Genomic DNA, 6,352 nt, shown 5'->3' with positions numbered 1-6,352 from the left:
TGTGTGTGTGTGTGTGTGTGTGTGTGTGTGTGTATGGTGCTGGAGATAGAGACCAGGGCTTTATATGTGCTAGACAAGCATTCTATCACTGAGCTATGGTCCAGCCCCTCACTGGTGAATTCTTATTAAGTGTTTTATTGTTAACTCACTTCTCTTAGCTTCTGGGACATACTTCTAACTGCCATTTACCTTTACCAAAATTTAAGGATTCATGATAGAAAAAGAAGTAGTTATATGTAATAAAGCCTTTTCTCTACCATCTATTGAATTACAAGTGGGAAAAGTGTATGTGTGGGTAGTGTCTATCAGACTTAATTTTTCTCTCTCTCTGTAAGCGAGTGTTGCAACTCTGGGGGAAAGGTATTCTGGCTGCTCCGGGGAGTCAGGTGATACCTGGAGTTGGGGTGTGGTGGGGAATGTTCTCCGCTGCAGGATATAGCAGTCCTGCTCCTCTCCTGGAGAGCTGCTACAGCTGAGTTTTGCTAAGCCCCCACTTAGGGGGCTTCCCAGCAGAGCTCTGCTTCTCCGCAGAAGATGTTGCTTCTTTTGTTTCACTCTGCTAAAGGGGAAACCCTGCAGAAATGTAGCAATCTTCTCCTGAGAAAGGTTCTTACTTTTTCTGCTCCACCTTGCTCAGTCCCCTAAGGGACATCTCAGCAAGGTTCTTCTCTGCACCGGGGAATGAAGATCTTCATACCCAAGACTCTTTTGAGAAAGAGATTTATTTGGGAAGTATTGAAAGCTATTAGGGTCCAGCCCCTCGATAGCCTTCACCCAGATGCTACCAGCAGTGGATTAGTCTGAGGAATTCACTAATAAATCTACACACATTTAGTCCATTCACTTTATTCTTCTGAGTCAGTTCTCTCTGCACAGCTTCTTTTCTGCTCTCATGTCTTGCTCCTCTCTTGCTGGATTTCTCTCTACATTTTCTGCTGTCCCCTCTAAGTGCTGTCTTAATTCCTTCTTCTAGTTCTGCCCCATCTCAGCTTCTCTCCCATCTCATCTCTCATCCTGTTCTTCCCCACCTGGCTCTTCCTCATCTTCCATCTTCTTTTAATTCTCTCTTCTGGTCCTCCAATCTAGTTCTTTCCATGTCAGTTCATTCTTCTCCAGTTCTTACCCATCTGGTCTTCCATTCTCTTTTTTCTTCTCCATCCTATCTGTGAAAATAAAACTGCTTTTTATCCCTTTGGCCTTTATCTCTCCAAGCTCTCTCTGCTCCCACCGTTTCTGGCAAGTATGCTCAGTCACTAGACAACTTCTGTCCTAGCTAGATGTATCTGTAAATAGGAACCCTTTGGTTCTGAGTTAATTGTTAAGGGTGGATCTAAAACCAGAGATAAGACTTTGGAAAGGAGAAAGTTAAGCTTAATTAGCACATCCACCAGGCCTTCTCAGATAGTCTGGAGGCTTAACTCTGTTCTTAGAGAGTCTGGGAGGTGTCTCAGATAAGATACTTTCCTCCACCCAGGGATGGTCCTGGCCGGATGCTGCTAATGACGATAATTACAGAAGGGCCTGAAATTAGGGATTTTTGACTGTGTCTGGTGTAGCACAGTTGGAGAAAGTTATACAAATACTTTCATTGTATAGGGGAGATTGTGCCCAATGGATGATGGGAAAGCTGCAATAGCACACGAGAAATCATAGCAGGAAACCACTAATAATCCAAAGCCAGTATCACCAAGACTCCTTGAGCCTTAGTTCTGAACTCCTCCAGGTCTGGTTTTGTCATGATCAGCTGAATTCCTGCTTCATGTTCTTGCAGCTTGCAGCAGGGAAGGAGGAGTCCAGGAGAGGGGCTGCCTCTGCCAGGGTGGGGAAGGACCGCCCACAACTGAACAAGCAGTAGGTTTATATAGGATATGTTAGGGGTGGAGTTTCTCCAGGGGGAAGATTTTCTGTCCAGGGATTGGTTAGTTTTTTCTGCTCAGGGATTGGTTAGTTTTGAGGGTTAGGGCAGAGATGGTCCTGATTTCAGAGCCAAACTGTGTTTCTTTCACTGGCCTTACTTAGCTTATTGGTTCTAATTCCAAGGCCAGGGCTTATTTCTTTCACTGGCTCTGATTCCAGGGACAAAGTATGTTTCTTTAGTTCTGGGTTCAGAGATAAAGTGTTTCTTTCACTGGCTCAGGTCTCAGATCCAGGCTGTTTCTCTGGTTCTGGGCTCCAGGGTCAGGGTGCTTGATTTCCTGCTCTGTGCTTGGTTGGTTTCACTGGTCAGTTGGTCAGAAGCAGAGATGGCCCAGATTTCAGAGCCAAACTGTTTCTTTCACTGGCCTTTTTAGCATTTTGGCTCTAATTCTAAGGCCAAGGCCTATTTCTTTCACTGGCTCTGATTCTAGGGACAAAGTGAGTTTCTTTGTCACTGGTTTCAGAGTCAAGAGCATGTTTCTTCAGTTCTGGGTTCAGGGATAAAGTGTTTCTTTCTCTGGCTCAGGTACCAGATCTAGGCTGTGTTTCTTTCACTGGTTCTAGGCTCCAGGGTCAGGGTGGGTTTCTTTAGCTGGCCCCTTCTTCCCTGACCTCCCCTCCCCTCCCTCCTTTCTGCATGTCTTTTTGTCTCTTTGAGACAATGTTTTACTTTGTAGCTCTGGCTGGACTGAAACTCACTATGTAGACCAGGCTATCCTGGAAAACAGTGATCTGCCTGCTTCCGCCTTCTATGTGCTGGGATTAAAAATGTGGGCCACTACATCCCACTTAAGACTTAATTTTTAATGTTGCTCAAATAATATAGGTCTGAAAATCTGGAAGGTTTTGGTAGATAGTTGAGGTCACAGCTGTCAGAACATCAGGAAGAGATAAGAATATTTTTCTTTATTCCCCAAGAGCAGAAAACATGCAGGCATTATGTGACAGTATTCCTGGTGAAGGTATGAGCAAGTATCTATTTACTTCTGATGGGGAACCAATGACAGACCAAAATAAGGATATTATCAAAGTTCAACTGGTGAACCAATGAGTTTTATTGGAGTTATATGCAGGAGTACAGGTGTGGGATTACTTCCAAGAGTAGAAATGACTCAAAGAGAGCTGCATCACAGGAAGCCCATCCCAGAATGGGTGACGGCTCACAATAGGTGAAAACATGGAACTCACTGTACAGCTTCAAGCAACTGAACCAGTTAGAGATTACCTCTTCCAGGCTGCTCAGTAAGGTCAGTCTTTACTGCTTGTATAACTTTGGAAAAAAAGGAACCAGGGGATCTAATCAGTTTCAGGGACCACCTAATGCTTTTGAGTTATGTACTTGCTGATTTGTAAGGAGCATTCCTGTACAGTGGGATATTTTGACTCCCTTTAGAACATACTCCAGGATGGAATGTTTTATCTCAAAAGATATTGCTATACAACAGGTCATATTCTTTGACAAGAATGGAAAGGGCATGGAGACAGTAACAATAGGATTAAATATGTGAGTATTAAAACAACTTTACTTTGGACACAAGTTAAAGAAATAAATCCCTAATCTGCATCTTATTTCATAATAAAGGGAATTGGAGGAGGAAGATATTGTTAGTTATATAAACTGTGAATAGTTGGGTAGAGTGGCTCATACCTCTAGTGCCTAGAGATGCTGATGCGGGATGATTGAGAGCGTGATGCTATGTTGTGTTGTGTACCAAGACCCTGTCTTCAATAGCATGATTTTTAAGAAATCTTATAAAGTACTTGATAAGAAACAAAAGATACTCAGTGTTTCTAGTGGTAAAATAGCTGAATGACACTGAGAATGTGAAGTGAATATTTAAACTTTAAAAGGACTTGTCTTTAGGAACAATGGAACTGTAGAATTAAAGATGTAGGTTGCACAACTTTGTAAATACCCTAACTTTAAAGGGGTGATCAGGATAGCATGCCATTTTTATCAAATCAAAACTTAAACATTGCCGTGTGGTGGTGGCACATGCCTTTAATCCCAGCACTCAGGAGGCAGAGGCAGGCAGATCTCTCATTCTGAGGTCAGCCTGGTCTATATAGTGAGTTCCAGGCCAATCAGCGCTACACAGTGACATGTGTAAATAAATCAAAACAAAAAAACGTTTCAAAAAATTAGGATTTTTTATAAAATATATGAAAATGCCAAACAAAATGATATTTTTATAGAGAAGCTGAATGGATAGCAAAATCAGATGGAAGAGAGGTGTAACTCTTACAGACTCACAAAAGCTTCTTTTGTTTGTTGGTTTTTAATTTGAGACAGGACCTCATTATGTATGTAGTCCTGGCTGGCCTGGAAGTTTATATGTAGACCAGGCTAGTCTCAAACCCACAGAGATCTCCTGCCTCTGCCTCCCAAGTGCTAAAGAAATGGCATGTGCTACCACCCTCCACTTTTCATTTACTTTTGATGTTTATAAATATTTTTAAAAGGCAACATAGCTGGGTGGTGGTGGCGCACGCCTTTAATCCCAGCATTCGGGAAGCAGAGCTTCCCGATCTCTGTGAGTTCGAGGCCAGCCTGGTCTACAGAGTGAGTTCCAGGAAAGGCGCAAAGCTACACAGAGAAACCCTGTCTCAAAAAACCAAAAAAATAAAATAAAATAAAAAGGCAACATAAAAGCAATGGGATGTTTTGACACTGCATTTGATAACCTGATGCTATCAATATCTGGTTTGAGGGAAGTAGTTACAATTCTCAGTGTTCATCAAATATCTTGGTTCTACTTTTGGTGTACTTCATTCTTGAAAATAGTGGCTCACAAATGTAGGTGCTGCCCAAAAGCTATGATATTATTAAAGGCATGATGAGACATTTGTCTCTGGGAAGTAGGACATAGTCTTCAGCCCAAGCAATACTCAACCACAGCTGAAATAGGCATTGGAAGTCTAGAGCAAAGAAAACTTGCTCTTCTAGAGGACCCATGCCAGGCAGCTCACAACTGCCTATAACTCCAGCTTCATGGAATCTGACACCCTCTTCTGACCTCCTCAGGTACCTGAATACACCTGGCATATGCACACACACACACACACACACACACACACACACACTCACACACACACACAATCTATCTGTGTGTGTGTGTGTGTGTGTGTGAGATGAAGTGGTAAACAATCTTATTAAAAAAAAAAAAAAAACAGGAGCCAAATATTGGGGTTAAAACCAAGAGATCAGAAAAGCAGAAAGAAGCCAGCCACATTCTCACCACTTGGGGATCCTCAGCCAAAGAGACTACTTCCTGTCTACCCATGTCTATATGCCTTTCTGTTCTGCCATCTCATTTCCTCTCCCTGCCCAGTTACATAACTTCCTCTTCCTGCCCAGCTCTGTCACTTCAATCTGTCTGTACAGACCTCCAGACCTTTATGGTTAGTGCTGGGATTAAAGGTATCTACCACCATGCCTGGCTCTGTTCCCAGTGTGGCCTTGAACTCACAGAGATCCACTTGGATCCAAGTGATAGGATTAAAGGCGTGTGCTACCATTGCCTGACCTTTATGTCTAATCTAGTGGCTGGCTTTGTCCTCTGATCCTCAGATAAACTTTATTGGGGTACACAGATAAGTATCACTATATATATACACATACATACATATATCACAACACGCTCTGTGATGGGGCCGTGATGTCACCGCATGCGAGCAGGAGGGCTGAGGCCCACAGTGCTCTCAACTAGCTGCTGAATCCCACCGAAGAACTACCAGCCCCAGAGTGCTTTGCAGCGCAACCTTTCCACTTTTGCACAGGGAACTGTAAGCCACCCCAGGCGAATCCCGGCTGCGGGTTGGTCTGTGTGAGGCAGTAAGGCTCTGCAAGGGTGTGGCAGTGGTTGAATGCCTGCGTGTGTGGTTTGTGCATTACTATTGTTGCACACCATTGCTGGTGCGCACCAACGGGGGTTGGCTTCTGTCAACTTACTGAGGTTCTGAATTTGAAATTACATCCTCTGACAACTTTTGAGTGTGTCACACCAGACTTGGAGTCACTGCGGGTGTGTAGAGTGACTGTCTTACCTTGTTGTTCCTTCTTTGTTTAAGGTCTTTGGATTTTGGAGACAGGGTTTCTCTGTGTAGCCCTGACTATTCTGGAGCTCACTCTGTAGACCAGGCTGGCCTGGAACTCAGAGACCGGCCAGCCTCTGCCTCCCGAGTGCTGGGATTAAAGGCCGCCTGACTATTTTATTTGCAGAGTGACCATTTCTGTCTGTGTTACTGTTTGCGGTCTTTTGTTTCAGTGCTTTGCATGTAGGGGTTTGTGAGTGTGGTGTTTCAATTGCTGTGTCTTCAAAGTTGTGGGGTTTTTGTTTGTTTTTGTTTTGTTTTAAGTAAGGCCTTTATTTATGTGTATGAGTGTTTTGCCCACGTGTATGTATATGTAACACATGTGTGCCTGGTTCCCTAA

The sequence above is a fragment of the Onychomys torridus genome, chromosome 1 (genome assembly GCF_903995425.1).
Source record: "Onychomys torridus chromosome 1, mOncTor1.1, whole genome shotgun sequence".
Lineage (NCBI taxonomy): Eukaryota > Metazoa > Chordata > Mammalia > Rodentia > Cricetidae > Onychomys > Onychomys torridus.
This window is presented reverse-complemented; position numbering follows the sequence as displayed.